The sequence below is a fragment of the Tachyglossus aculeatus genome, chromosome 22 (assembly GCF_015852505.1).
Source record: "Tachyglossus aculeatus isolate mTacAcu1 chromosome 22, mTacAcu1.pri, whole genome shotgun sequence".
Classification (NCBI taxonomy): Eukaryota; Metazoa; Chordata; class Mammalia; order Monotremata; family Tachyglossidae; genus Tachyglossus; species Tachyglossus aculeatus.
Window position 1 is genome coordinate 41,889,768 of NC_052087.1, and position 15,460 is coordinate 41,905,227.

Consider the following 15,460-nt stretch of genomic DNA (forward strand, 5'->3'; position numbering starts at 1 on the left):
CATAGTAACTGCTTAATAAATGCCATTATTATTATTATTATTATTATTACTATTATTCGGGGCACGCTTCCCCTCAGACACAGTTCCCGGCTCTTCCTTTCGCAGCCAAACAGCAACCTCTCTCTGGACTGGCAGTGTAGTCCGGTGGAAAGAGCCCATGATTACGACTGAAGAGGCCTGGCTTCACCGCCGTCCGTCCGAGTGACTTTGGCAAGCCACTGAACGTCGCCACGTGCCTCAGTTTCCAAATCTGTAAAATGGGGATTGAAGACCTTTTCTCTTTTTTGACTTCAGAGTGCGAGCCCCATGTGGGACAGGGACTTTATCTGATCGGACTGCATCGTCTCCATCCCGCTGCTAGGCACACCGTGAGTACTTATCAAATGCCACAATCATCATTATTACTATTATTGATCAGGCTCCTGGGGGACCCCCAGGGCTCTGGGGCGAAGAGGGGGAGGGGGTGCACATGGTGAGGCCCCTGGCTGTCATTCATTCATTCAGTAATATTGATTGAGGGGAAGCAGCGTGATTCAGTCGCAAGAGCCCGGGCTTTGGAGTCAGAGGTCATGGGTTCAAATCCCGACTCCACCACTTGTCAGCTGTGTGTGACTTTGGGCAAATCACTTCACTTCTCTCTACCTCAGTGACCTCATCTGTAAAATGGGGATTAAGACTGTGAACCCCCCGTGGGACAATCTGATCACTTTGTAACCTCCCCAGCGCTTAGAACAGTGCTTTGCACATAGTAAGCGCTTAACAAATGCCATTATTATTATTATTGAGCGCTCACTGTGTCATTTCTTTGTGACCGCAGGAAGAGGTGCGACTTAAAGACAGTTTGGGTTTCCTTTTTGGTTTTTTACGGGTCCTCCCACGCAGCGCTGGGCCGCTCCATCCCGGGCCCCGATCGGACTTGTCACGGGGCGAGGGGGGTTTGGACAGGCCATTGGGAAGCGGCGAGTTCTAGTGGAGACGGCCTGAGAGTCAGGGAACCTGGGTTCTTCCTCTTGCCTGCTGTGTGACCTTGGACAAGTCATTTCACTGTGAAGAAGAAGAAGAATACCATTTATTAAGCGCTTACTATGTGCAACACACTGTTCTAAGCGCTGGGGAGGTTACACGGTGATCAGGGTGTCCCACGGGGGGCTCACAGTTTTAATCCTCATTTTACAGATGAGGTAACCGAGGCACGGAGAAGTGAAGTGACTTGCCCAAAGTCGCACAGCTAAGTGGCGGAGCTGGGATTTGAACCCATGACCTCTGACGCCAAAGCCTGTGCTCTTTCCACTGAGCCACGTCATAATAATAATAGCATTTCATTCATTCATTCGGTTGTGTTTATTGAGCGCTTACTGTGTGCAGAGCACTGTACTAAGCGCTTGGAAAGTACAGTTCAGCAACAGATAGAGACGATCCCTGCTCACAAAGGGCTCACAGTCTAGAAGGGGGAAGACGGGCATCAAAACAAGTAAACACGCTTACTATGTGCCAAGTGCTGGGATAGATACAAGGTAATCAGGATGTCCCACGTGGGGCTCACGGTCTTAATCCCCATTTTACAGATGAGGTAACTGAGGCACAGAGAAGTTAAATGGCTTGCCCAAGGTCACACAGCGGACGAGAGGATTCGAAACCTCATTTCCCTCCTACTTAAACTGTGGGACGGTGGTTGTCCGACCTGGTTACCTAGTTTCTACTCTAGACTGTAAGCTCTTTGTGGGCAGGGAACGTGTCTGCCAACTCAGTTGTGTTGTGCTCTCCCAAACGCTTAGTACAGTGCTCTGCAAACCAGTCAGCGCTCAATAAATGCCATCGATCACTTGACCCTCCTCCTGCCTCCTCTTAGTCATCAGTCTGTATTGAGAACCCAATGAGCCCGTTGTTGGGTAGGGACCGTCTCTATATGTCACCAACTTGTACTTCCCAGGCGCTTAGTCCAGTGCTCTGTGCTCAGTAAGCGCTCAATAAATACGATTGAATGAACGAACTAGACTCCAAGACTGTAAGCTCATAAGACACAGGGAATGTGTCTACATTATGTTGCCAACTTGTACTTCCCAAGCGCTTAGTCCAGTGCTTTGCACACAGTAAGCGCTCAATAAATACGAGTGAATGAATGAACTAGACTCCAAGACCGTAAGCTCATAAGACACAGGGAATGTGTCTACATTATGTTGCCAACTTGTACTTCCCAAGCGCGTAGTCCAGTGCTCTGCACACAGTAAGCGCTCAATAAATACGATTGAATGAATGAACTAGACTCCAAGACCGTAAGCTTATAAGACACAGGGAATGTGTCTACATTATGTTGCCAACTTGTACTTCCCAAGCACTTAGTCCAATGCTCTGCACACAGTAAGCGCTCAATAAATACGATTGAATGAATGAACTAGACTCCAAGACCGTAAGCTCATAAGACACAGGGAATGTTTCTACATTATGTTGCCAACTTGTACTTCCCAAGGGCTTAGTACAGTGCTCTGCACACAGTAAGCGCTCAATAAATACGATTGAATGAATGAATTTGTCTACTCTGTTAATTCGTGCTCTTCCAAAGGCTTAGTACAGTGCTCTGCACACAGTAAGCGCTCAATAAATACGATTGAATGAATGAATTTGTCTACTCTGTTAATTCATGCTCTTCCAAAGGCTTAGTACAGTGCTCTGCACACCGTAAGCGCTCAATAAATACCCATGATTGAGAAGCAGCGTGGCTCAGTGGAAAGAGCCCGGGCTTTGGAGTCAGAAGTCATGGGTTCAAATCCCCGCTCCGCCAGTTGTCAGCTGTGTGACTTTGGGCAAGTCACTGAACTTCTCTGGGCCTCAGTTACCTCATCTGTAAAATGGGGATGAAGACGGTGAGCCCCATGTGGGACAACCTGATCACCTTGTAACCTCCCCAGCGCTTAGAACAGTGCTTTGCACATAGTAAGCGCTTAATAAGTGCCATCATCATTATTATTATTTTTATTACCCCAGTGCTTAGTACGGCTTGGCACGCAGTAAGTGTGTAATACATATCAAGTATCTGCATCTTTCAGTGAGACCCCAGACCCCTAATCAAAAGTGCCCCAAGATTTGTTGCCAGAAATGTTCGGTTGGGATTTTTTTTCTCTTTTTCCCCCGCTGCTTGCCCACAGTTTATTTGTTCGGCTTTCTTGCAGATTAGTCACTTGAGTATCCTCTGGAGGGATGACTTTGATGTATTTTTCTAAAATGTCGCCCGTTGGAGAAAAATAGAACCAGAAGGGACCATTTGGCGTCTGATTTAGCTCCCTGACGCAATGGGGGAGACCGGGGAGCCGAACCAATCCCGAAACAACTTCGCCGAGGACGGTCCAGTCCTTTTTTTAAAATGGTATTTGTTAAGCGCCTACGAGGTGCCGGGCACTGTACTAAGCACTGGGGTAGATGCAAGCTAATCAGGGTGGACACAGCCCCTACCCTCCGTAGGGCTCACAGTCTTAATCTCCATTTTACAGATGAGGTCACTGGGGCCCAGAGAAGTGAAGTGACTAGCTCGAGGTCACACAGCAGACAAGGGACGGAGCCGGGATTTGAACGCGGGTCCTCTGACTCCCAAGCCCATGATCTTTCCACTAGGGCATGCTTTCCGTGGGCTTTTCTGACTAAACCTTGGTGCCATCTTTTTCCTCTCAGGGGCCAATGAGTGTAAAAAGCATAATTAATAATGATGGCATTCGTTAAGCGCTTACTAGGTGCCAATCACTGTTTTAAGCACCGGGGTAGATACAAAGTAGTCAGGTTGTCTCAATGTGGGGCTCACTGTCTTAATCCCCATTTTACAGATGAAGTAACAGAGGCCCAGAGAAGTGACTTGCCCAGAGTCACAGAGCAGACAAATGGCAGAGACGGGATTAGTATACCTGTATATATGTATATATGTTTGTACATATTTATTACTCTATTTATTTATTTATCATCATCAATCGTATTTATTGAGTGCTTACTGTGTGCAGAGTACTGTACTAAGCGCTTGGGAAGTACAAATTGGCAACATTTATTTTACTTGTACATATCTATTCTATTTTGTTAGTATGTTTGGTTTTGTTCTCTGCCTCCCCCTTTTAGACTGTGAGCCCACAGTTGGGTAGGGACTGTCTCTAGATGTTGCCAACTTGGACTTCCCAAGCACTTAGTACAGTGCTGTGCACACAGTAAGCGCTCAATAAATACGATTGATTGATTGATTGATTGATTAGAACCCACGACCTCTGACTCTCAAGCCTGGGCTCTTTCCTCCCCTTTTTCCCAAAGCCTCTTTTACAAATGTGTAAACTGTCCCCCTCGCATAATAAACATGGCTTTTACAGTTTCTTTTCCTGGGTCATGCTTCCTAGACCTCTGATTATTCCTGTTGCTCCGTGTTTATGTTTTATGCAGGAAGTCAGATATGCTGGCAATTAGTTTTAGGAATGAAGGGGGCATTTTGGAATGAAATGAGTTTGGTTTTTTTGAACTGCAAGCAGTAGAGGAACACGTCACAGGGCGGATCGGGGGAGTCTTCAACTTTGCCACCGAACGGGCTCTGCAATTTAGATGCCCATGACTTTTAGGAGATTAAAAAAAGGCTCCAACGTGCCTGAACTTGAGTTTTGAAAATAAGAGCCGGTCCAGTCACACTGTAAGTTGAGCTCCCTTGGAGACTCTAGACCAGAAAGTTGGGAATTGGTATTTTCTTTTCTGGGGTGGTTTCCCCACATTTTGTTCCAGTTGCTACTTGTGAGGTTTCGAGGTGGAAAGTTTAAATTGCTTTCCTTTGGTTTGATACTAGGATTTATATTGGCAGTTCGGGGGCTCGGATCTTGAAAGTGATTAATTTAAGTGAGCAGTGGAGAGTGACCTCTCCCAGGCCTCCACCCCCCTGCTGCCCCCCCGTATCCCGGCCTCCTCATTGCTTTTCTCTTGGGTTGGAAATAATAATAATGATAATTGTGGTTTTTGTTAAGTGCTTACTATGTACCAGGCACTGTACTAAGCGCTGGGGTGGATACAGGCGAATCCGTTTGGACGCAGTCCCTGTCCCACATGGGGCTCCCAGTCTCAACCCCCATTTTAGAGATGCGGTAACTGAGGCACGGAGAAGTAAAGTGACTCACCCAAGGTCACGCAGCAGACAAGTGGTGGAGCCAGGATTAGAACCCCAACTTCCATATCTGAGCTCTATCCACTATCCGCTATCCACTATTCTCCGGGCTGGAGAAGCAGCGTGGCTCAGTGGAAAGAGCCCGGGCTTTGGAGTCAGAGGTCATGGGTTCAAATCCCGGCTCCGCCAACTGTCAGCTGTGTGACTTTGGGCAAGTCACTTCACTTCTCTGGGCCCTCAGTTCCCTCATCTGTAAAACGGGGATTAAAACTGTGAGCCCCCGTGGGACAACCTGATCACCTTGTAACCTCCCCAGCGCTTAGAACAGTGCTTTGCACATAGTAAGCGCTTAACAAATACTGTCATTATTATTATTATTATTATACCATGCTATGACTGACTTAGTAGAGCCGGGCCCTGGGTGAAATTCCATGGCCTGGATCAATCGGGGTTTTTGGGATGGCCAACTCCATTGTATAGTACTCTCCCAAGTGCTTAGTACGGTGCTTTGCTCAATAAATACCATGGATCGATTGATTCATACATTCAATCGTATTTATTGAGCACTTACTGTGTGCAGAGCACTGTACTAAGCGCTTATTGAGTTGTACTCTCTCAAGCGCTTTGTACAGTGCTTCCTCTGCATATAGAAAGCATATAGAGAAGCAGTGTGGCTCAGTGGAAAGAGCCCGGGCTTTGGAGTCAGAGGTTATGCGTTCAAATCCCGGCTCTGCCACTTGTCAGCTGTGTGACTTTGGGCAAGTCACTTAACTTCTCTGAGCCTCTGTTCCCTCATCCATAAAATGGGGATGAAGACTGTGAGCCCCCCATGGGACAACCTGATCACCTTGTAACCTCCCCAGCGCTTGGAACAGTGCTTTGCACGTAGTAAATGCTTAATAATAATAATAATAATAATAATAATGGCATTTATTAAGTGCTCAAAAATCTCCAGTGGCTGCCAATCAATCTGCGCATCAGGCAGAAACTCCTCACCCTGGGCTTCAAGGCTGTCCATCCCCTGGCCCCCTCCTACCTCACCTCCCTTCTCTCCTTCTCCAGCCCAGCCCGCACCCTCCGCTCCTCCGCCGCTAATCTCCTCACCGTACCTCGTTCTCGCCTGTCCCACCATCGACCCCTGGCCCACATCATCCCCCGGGCCTGGAATGCCCTCCCTCTGCCCATCCACCAAGCTAGCTCTCTTCCTCCCTTCAAGGCCCTGCTGAGAGCTCACCTCCTCCAGGAGGCCTTCCCAGACTGAGCCCCTTCCTTCCTCTCCCCCTCGTCCCCCTCTCCATCCACCCCATCTTACCTCCTTCCCTTCCCCACAGCACCTGTATATATGTATATATGTTTGTACATATTTATTACTCTATTTATTTATTTATTTATTTTACTTGTACATATCCATTCTATTTATTTTATTTTGTTAGTATGTTTGGTTTTGTTCTCTGTCTCCCCCTTTTAGACTGTGAGCCCACTGTTGGGTAGGGACTGTCTCTATATGTTGCCGACTTGTACTTCCTAAGCGTTGAGTCCAGTGCTCTGCACACAGTAAGCGCTCAATAAATACGCTGGAATGAATGAATGAATGCTGTGTGACCTTGGGCAAGTCACTTTGCTTCTCTGGGCCTCAGTTCCCTCATCTGGAAAATGGGGTTTAAGACTGTGAGCCCCACGTGGGACAGGGACTGTGTCCAACATAATTAGCTTTTATCTTCCCTAGGGCTTAGTACAGTGCGTGGCACATAGAAGCACTTAACAAATACCATTACGAAAAAAAAAAGCTAAGATAGTGAGAAGCCTGATGTGTGAAGGTCCCGTGTTGGGGAGGGTGAGCAGAATTAACTCAGGAAACCGGGGCTAAGTAGGACCATTTAGCATGATTCCTTAACTCTCATGTTATCCAGAGGGAGGGTCACAGTGCTATGTTTCCCGTTCGTGTTTTGACAGGGGTCACTGCTCCGAATTGGAAGTGGGCGTTTAAGACAAAAAAATGTTGTTTGCGTCGAGCATTTCAGAGTCGTGGGAGACAGATGGAGGCCTTGCTGTATCTTATTAGCTCCTTCCTGTTCCGTCTGGACCGTCCTTGAATTCCCCTGTACTAGCTCCTCGGTTAGAGGCCCGTGATGAGAAGCAGAACCTGAATAAAAGTACACCCGAATCTCCTAGAACGCGGGGATTGTGATATTGTGATATAGAGACCATCTCTATATGTTGCCAACTTGGACTTCCCAAGCGCTTAGTACAGTGCTCTGCACACAGTAAGCGCTCAATAAATACGATGGATGATGATGATGATGTGAGCCCCCCCCATGGGACATATCTATTCTATTTATTTTATTCTGTTAGTATCTTTGGTTTTGTTCTCTGTCTCCCCCTTTTAGACTGTGAGCCCAGTGTTGGGCAGGGACTGTCTCTATAGGTTGCCAACTTGTACTTCCCAAGTGCTTAGTACAGTGCTCTGCACACAGTATGCGCTCAATAAATACGATTGATGATGATGATGATGATGATGATATTGGCAGAACCCCATGTTAAGAAAAACGTGTGCCGTGTGACCCCGTGTCTACTGAGCCCATGTGGGCAACTGCTTCTTTCATTCATTCATTCATTCAGTCGTATTTATTGAGCGCTTCCTGTGTGCAGAGCACTGGACTACTAATAATGATGGCCCTGTACTAATAATAATGATGGTACTAAATTCTTGGAAAGTACAATCCAGCAACAGATAGAGACGGTCCCCACCCATCGGTGTCGCGCCGCATCCGGACTGGCAGCGGCACGGCCTAGTGGAAAGAGCAGGAGCCTGTACTTCCCAAGCGCTTAGTACAGTGCTCTGCACACAGTAAGCGCTCAATAAATGCGATTGATGATGATGGGGGTCCGAGGACCTGGGTTCCAGTCCCGGCTTTGCCGCTTGCCTGCTGCGTGACCTCGGGCAAGTCACTTCACTGCACCTCAGCTCCCTCCTCTGTAAAATGGGGATTCAGTGCCGGTTCTCCCTCCTACTCAGACTGTGAGCCCCACGCGGGACGTGTTTACCGTGCGTCTATCCCAGTGTTTAGCCCAGTGCTTGGCACATAAGCGCTTAAGAATTACAGTTGTTATTTTTAGACACGCGTGTTCTCACGTTGTAAAATGGGGGTGAAGACTGTGAGCCCCACGCGGGACAACCCTGTATCTCCCCCAGCACTTAGAACAGTGCTTGGCATATAGGAAGCACTTAACAAATACCATCATTATCATTATTATTATCCCAAAACGTGTAGAATTGAGTGTCCTGGTGGAACGTTGTCTCTGCCTAGCACTGGGCCGATCCCGTGAAAGGAGCTGGAACCAGTTGTCTCTGCTCTTTTGCACCTGGAGAGGAGAGGGAGAGAGGGGGAGAGGGAAGGAGAGAGGGAGAGAGAGTCTCTCAGAGTTCAAACTTGTGTGCTATGTAAATTCAGGAAGTCACAGCTGGGATTAGCTGCCAAAATTCCCCGTGTCCGTCTGGGAGATGGAGAACTGCACCCAGAGGAGGGAACAGATGCAGTGTTGGGGTCCAGTTGAAATTGGATAAGCTGTTGTCTCGCCCTGTTTGAGATCACCATTTGGTTTTTGACTTTTTTAAAATGGTATTCATCAATCAATCGTATTTATTGAGCGCTTACTATGTGCAGAGCACTGTACTAAGCGCTGGATATTAAGAGCGTACTGTGTGCCTGGCAAGATATAAGGTAGATACAGTGCTTAAGCGCTTAGTACAGTGCTCTGCACACAGTAAGCACTCAATAAATACTATTGAATTCACTCATTCATTCAATCGTATGCTCTGCACACAGTAAGCACCCAATAAATACTATTGAATTCACTCATTCATTCAATCGTATTTCGTGAGTGCTTACTGTGTGCAGAGTACTGTACTAAGCACTTGGGAAGTACAAGCTGGCAACATATAGAGGCGGTCCCTACCCAACAGTGGGCTCACAGTCTAGAAGGGAGAGACAGACAACAAAACAAAATATATTAACCAAATAAAATAAATAGAATAAATATGTTCAAGTAAAATAAATAAATAGAGTAATAAGTACGTACAAACATATATACAGGCGCTGTGGGGAGGGGAAGGAGGTAAGGTGGGGGGAAGGAGAGGGCGAGGAGGGGGAAAGGAAGGAGAGGGCTCAGTCTGGGAGGAGGGGTTTCAGTTGACATTGGCTAATCAATCAATCAATCGTATTTATTGAGCGCTTACTGTGTGCAGAACACTGTACTAAGCGCTTGGGAAGTACAAGTTGGCAACATATAGAGACAGTCCCTAAGCAGTTGCCTCGCCCTGTTTGAGATCACCATTTGGTTTTTGACTTTTTTAAAATGGTATTAAGAGCGTACTGTGTGCCTGGCAAGATATAAGGTAGATACAGTGCTTAAGCACTTAGTACAGCGCTCTGCACACAGTAAGCACTCAATAAATACTATTGAATTCACTCATTCATTCATTCAATCGTATTGAGCGCTTACTGTGTGCAGAGCACTGGAGTAAGCGCTTGGGAAGTACAAGTTGGAAACATATAAGAGACGGTCCCTACCCAACAGCGGGCTCACAGTCTAGAAGGGGGAGACAGACAACAAAACAAAACATATTAACCAAATAAAATAAATAGAATAAATATGTTCAAGTAAAATAAATAAATAGAGTAATAAATACGTGCAAACATATATACAGGTGCTGTGGGGAGGGGAAGGAGGTAAGGTGGCGGGGGGATGGAGAGGGGGAGGCGGGGGAAAGGAAGGAGGGGGCTCAGTCTGGGAGGAGGGGTTTCAGTTGACATTGGATAATCAATCAATCAATCAATCGTATTTATTGAGCGCTTACTGTGTGCAGAGCACTGTACTAAGCGCTTGCGAAGTACAAGTTGGCAACATATAGAGACGGTCCCTAAGCAGTTGCCTCGCCCTGTTTGAGATCACCATTTGGTTTTTGACTTTTTTAAAATGGTATTAAGACCGTACTGTGTGCCTGGCAAGATATAAGGTAGATACAGTGCTTAAGCGCTTAGTACAGCGCTCTGCACACAGTAAGCGCTCAATAAATACTATTGAATGAATACAGGGTTGTCAGGTTGGACGTAGTCCCTGTCCTGCATGGGGTTCAGAGTTTTTTTTGATGGTGGTATTTATTAAGCACTTCTATTTGCCAGACACTGCTCTCAGTGCTGGGGTAGATACAGGACGGTCAGGTTGGACACAATCCCTGTCCCGCATGGCGGGGTCACAGTCTTAATCCACATTTTATGGACGAGGGAACTGAGGCCAAGAGAAGTGAAGTGACCTGGCCAAGGTCACACAGCAGACTTTGAGCCCGCTGTTGGGTAGGGACCGTCTCTATATGTTGCCAACTTGTTCCTCCCAAGCGCTTAGTATAGTGCTCTGCACACGGTAAGCACTCAGTAAATACGATTGAATGAATGAATGAAGTGAAGCAGCGTGGCTCAGTGGAAAGAGCCCGGGCTTTGGAGTCAGAGGTCATGGGTTCAAATCCCGGCTCTGCCACTTGTCAGCTGTGTGACTTTGGGCAAGTCACTTCACTTCTCTGGGCCTCAGTTCCCTCATCTGTAAAATGGGGATGAAGACTGTGAGCCCCCTGTGGGACAACCTGATCACCTTGTAACCTCCCCAGTGCTTAGAACAGTGCTTTGCACGTAGTAAGCGCTTAATAAATGCCATTAGAAATAGAAAGTGGCAGAACCGGCATTAGCATCGAGGTCCTTCTGACTCCCACGCCTGCGCTCTTTCCACTAAGGCCACAACCCCCATTTGACAGACGAGGTAACTGAGGCCCAGATAATAATAATAATGTCGGTATTTGTTAAGCGCGTACTGTGTGCCGAGCACTGTTCCAAGTGCTGGGGTAGATACAGGGTAATCAGGTTGTCCCACGTAGGGCTCACAGTCTCAATCCCATTTTACAGATAGGTAACTGAGGCACCGAGAAGTGAAGTGACTTGCCCAAAGTCACTGTTCGAAGTGCTGGGGTAGATACAGGGTAATCAGGTTGTCCCACGTAGGGCTCACAGTCTCAATCCCATTTTACAGATAGGTAACTGAGACACCGAGAAGTGAAGTGACTTGCCCAAAGTCACACAGCTGGCAAGTGGTGGAGGCGGGATTAGAACCCACAACCTGCGACTCCTAAACCCGGGCGCTTTCCACTAAGCCACGCTGCTTCTCGATAAACGAAACGCCCTGCCCCAGGTCAGGCGTGTTCGAAAGAACGGCCCCTCACGTTGTAAAATGGGGATTAAGACTGTGAGCTCGGCTCGGCCCCGCTCCCGCTCCCCTAATAATGGCATTTGTTAAGCGCTTACTATGTGCAAAGCACTGTTCTAAGCGCTGGGGGGATACAAGGTGATCAGGTTGTCCCGCGTGGGGCTCACAGTCAATCAATCAATCAATCAATCGTATTTATTGAGCGCTTACTGTGTGCAGAGCACTGTACTAAGCGCTTGGGAAGTACAAGTTGGCAACATATAGAGACAGTCCCTACCCAGCAGTGGGCTCACAGTCTCAAAGTCATCACCCCCATTTTACAGATGAGGTAACTGAGAGCTCCGAGAAGTTAAGTGACTTGCCCAAGGTCACAGAGCAGACATGTTGGCAGAGCCGGGATTCGAACCCATGTCCTGTGAGCCCCACGCGGGACAACCTGATTACCCTGTATCTTCCCCAGCACTTAGAACAGTGCTTGGCATATAGGAAGTGCTTAACAAATACCATTATTATTATTATTATTATTATCCCAAAACGTGTAGAATTGAGTGTCCTGGTGGAACGTTGTCTCTGCCTAGCGCTGGGCCGATCTTATGAAAGGAACCGGGATTAGAACCCTTGACCTTCCAACTCCCAATCAATCAATCAATCGTATTTATTGAGCGCTTACTGTGTGCAGAGCACTGTACTAAGCGCTTGGGAAGTACAAGTTGGCAACGTATAGAGACAGTCCCTACCCAACAGTGGGCTCACAGTCTAAAAGTCATCAACCTCATTTTACAGATGAGGTAACTGAGGCTCCGAGAAGTTAAGTGACTTGCTCAAGGTCACACAGCAGACATGTTGGCGGAGCCGGCATTCGATCCCATGACCTGTGAGCCCCACGTGGGGCAACCTGATTACCCTGTATCTCCCCCAGCACTTAGAACAGTGCTTGGCATATAGGAAGTGCTTAACAAATACCATCATTATTCATCATCATCAATCGTATTTATTGAGCGCTTATTGTGTGCTGAGCACTGTACTAAGCGCTTGGGAAGTACAAATTGGCAACATATAGAGACAGTCCCTACCCAACAGTGGGCTCACAGTCTAAAAGTTGTTATTGTTATTATTATCCCAAAATGTGTAGAATTGAGTGTCCTGGTGGAACGTTGTCTGCCTAGCGCTGGGCCGATCTCATGAAAGGAACCGGGATTAGAACCCTTGACCTTCCAACTCCCAATCAATCACTCAATCAATCGTATTTATTGAGCGCTTACTGTGTGCAGAGCACTGGACTAAACGCTTGGGAAGTACAAGTTGGCAGCCTAGAGAGACGGTCCCTACCCAACAGCGGGCTCACAGTCTAGAAGGGGGAGACAGACGACAAAACAAAACATATTAACAAAATACAAAAAACAGAATAAATATGGACAAATAAAATAAATAGAGTAATAAATCTGTACAAACATATGCACATATATACTGTGTGCAGAGCACTGGACTAAGCGCTTGGGAAGTACAAGTTGGCAACCTAGAGAGACGGTCCCTACCCAACAGCGGGCTCACAGTCTAGAAGGGGGAGACAGACGACAAAACAAAACATATTAACAAAATACAATAAACAGAATAAATATGGACAAATGAAATAGAGTAATAAATCTGTACAAACATATACACATATATACTGTGTTCAGAGCACTGTACTAAGCGCTTGGGAAGTACAAGTTGGCAACATAGAGAGACGGTCCCTACCCAACAGCGGGCTCACAGTCTAGAAGGGGGAGACAGACGACAAAACAAAACATATTAACAAAATACAATAAACAGAATAAATATGGACAAATGAAATAAATAAATAGAGTAATAAATCTGTACAAACATATACACATATATACTGTGTGCAGAGCACTGTACTAAGCGCTTGGGAAGTCCAAGTTGGCAACATAGAGAGACGGTCCCTACCCAACAGCGGGCTCACAGTCTAGAAGGGGGAGACAGACGACAAAACAAAACATATTAACAAAATACAATAAACAGAATATGGACAAATGAAATAGAGTAATAAATCTGTACAAACATATACACATATATACTGTGTGCAGAGCACTGGACTAAGCGCTTGGGAAGTCCAAGTTGGCAACATAGAGAGACGGTCCCCACCCAACAGCGGGCTCACAGTCTAGAAGGGGGAGACAGAGGACAAAACAAAACATATTAACAAAATACAATAAACAGAATAAATATGGACAAATGAAATAAATAAATAGAGTAATAAATCTGTACAAACATATACACATATATACTGTGTGCAGAGCACTGGACTAAGCGCTTGGGAAGTCCAAGTTGGCAACATAGAGAGACGGTCCCTACCCAACAGCGGGCTCACAGTCTAGAAGGGGGAGACAGACGACAAAACAAAACATATTAACAAAATACAATAAACAGAATAAATATGGACAAATGAAATAAATAAATAGAGTAATAAATCTGTACAAACATATACACATATATGCTGTGTGCAGAGCACTGTACTAAGCGCTTGGGAAGTACAAGTTGGCAACATAGAGAGACGGTCCCTACCCAACAGCGGGCTCACGGTCTAGAAGGGGGAGACAGACGACAAAACAAAACATATTAACAAAATACAATAAACAGAATAAATATGGACAAATGAAATAGAGTAATAAATCTGTACAAACATATACACATACTGTGTGCAGAGCACTGTACTAAGCGCTTGGGAAGTCCAAATTGGCAACATAGAGAGCCGGTCCCTACCCAACAGCGGGCTCACAGTCTAGAAGGGGGAGACAGACGACACAACAAAACATATTAACAAAATACAATAAACAGAATAAATATGGACAAATAAAATAAATAAAGAGTAATAAATCTGTACAAACATATACACATATATACTGTGTGCAGAGCACTGGACTAAGCGCTTGGGAAGTCCAAGTTGGCAACATATAGAGCCCAGGCCCGGGCTCTATCCACTAGGCCAAGCTGCTTTTCCATGGGAGCCCAGCGTGGGCTTTTTCAGAGGACACATCATTCCTTGGAACTAGGGCAGAGAGGATGAAAAGGGATCAGATTTTTTTTCCCTTTGGCTCGAACCTTTGTTCCGGCGGAAACTCTTATCGCCCAAGGTCACTTTATAAATACCCGGAGTGGCCGGCCCCCTCCAATGTGACTTGTCCCCTCTGAGCCGGGAAGAACGCCCGGCCGCTCGGTGCGTTCGCCTCCCGGTTGCGTGTCTCAACATTCCCAGCGAGCCGTCGCCTCCCGTCGGTTTTCCCCTCCTCCGGGATGGCGCCGTGCCTGGGATCTGCCGGCCCTCGCCGACGGCAGAGGCCTGGCCTTGCGTGGTGACCATCCCTGCTTGACTCCCTTGGGTCCCGACTCCCTCAGAAGACGGGGAGGTTTGCGGGATTCCAGCGGGAAGGACGTTGGACGCTATGAAGCGCTTAGTACAGTGCTCTGCACGCAGTAAGCGCTCAATAAATACGACTGATTGAAGGAAGAAAAGGTAGGTGCAAAGAGAAAGTTGAGGCGCGCAAGGAGGAATTGATCCTCATCCGTCCTGTTTTGTTGCTCCCTTCTAAGTTGTTGGGTAGGGACCGTCTCTAGATGTTGCCTACTTTGTACTTCCCAAGCGCTTAGTACAGTGCTCTGCACGCAGCAAGCGCTCAATAAGTACGATTGATTGAATGACTGAATGAATCTCGGAGAGCTGGGGGAGAAGCCGCAGGAGTTTCAAGCATTTCTGAAACTCCGCGTCCCGTTGCTGGGCTGTTATTTATTATAATGCACAATTTCAGTATAATTTATATAATTGTGTCGTGGCATGTATTAATAGAATATGTAATTCTGATAGTACATTATAATTTACTTGTTTGTATGAATGCCTGTCTTCCCTCTGGACTGTAACCTCGTTATGGGCAGGGAATGGGTCTTCTGTTGTTGATAATAATAATAATAATAATAATAATGACATTTATTAAGCGCTTACTATGTGCAAAGCACTGTTCTAAGTACTGGGGAGGTTACAAGGAGATCAGATTGTCCCACGGGAGGCTCACAGTCTTCATCCCCATTTTAATAATAATAATA

The 15,460-nt window shown here is 46.5% G+C and overlaps 1 protein-coding gene across 1 annotated transcript in view; it reads left to right on the forward strand.

The window, feature by feature from the left end:
- The first annotated feature begins 310 nt into the window (after positions 1 to 310).
- The window catches only part of DENND2B (DENN domain containing 2B), a 318,048-nt gene continuing 302,898 nt past the window's right edge, over positions 311 to 15,460 (forward strand). Inside the window, exon 1 of the mRNA XM_038764635.1 lies at positions 311 to 368. The gene's annotated coding sequence lies outside the window, so the exon portion shown is untranslated. The remainder of the gene's footprint in view (positions 369 to 15,460) is intronic.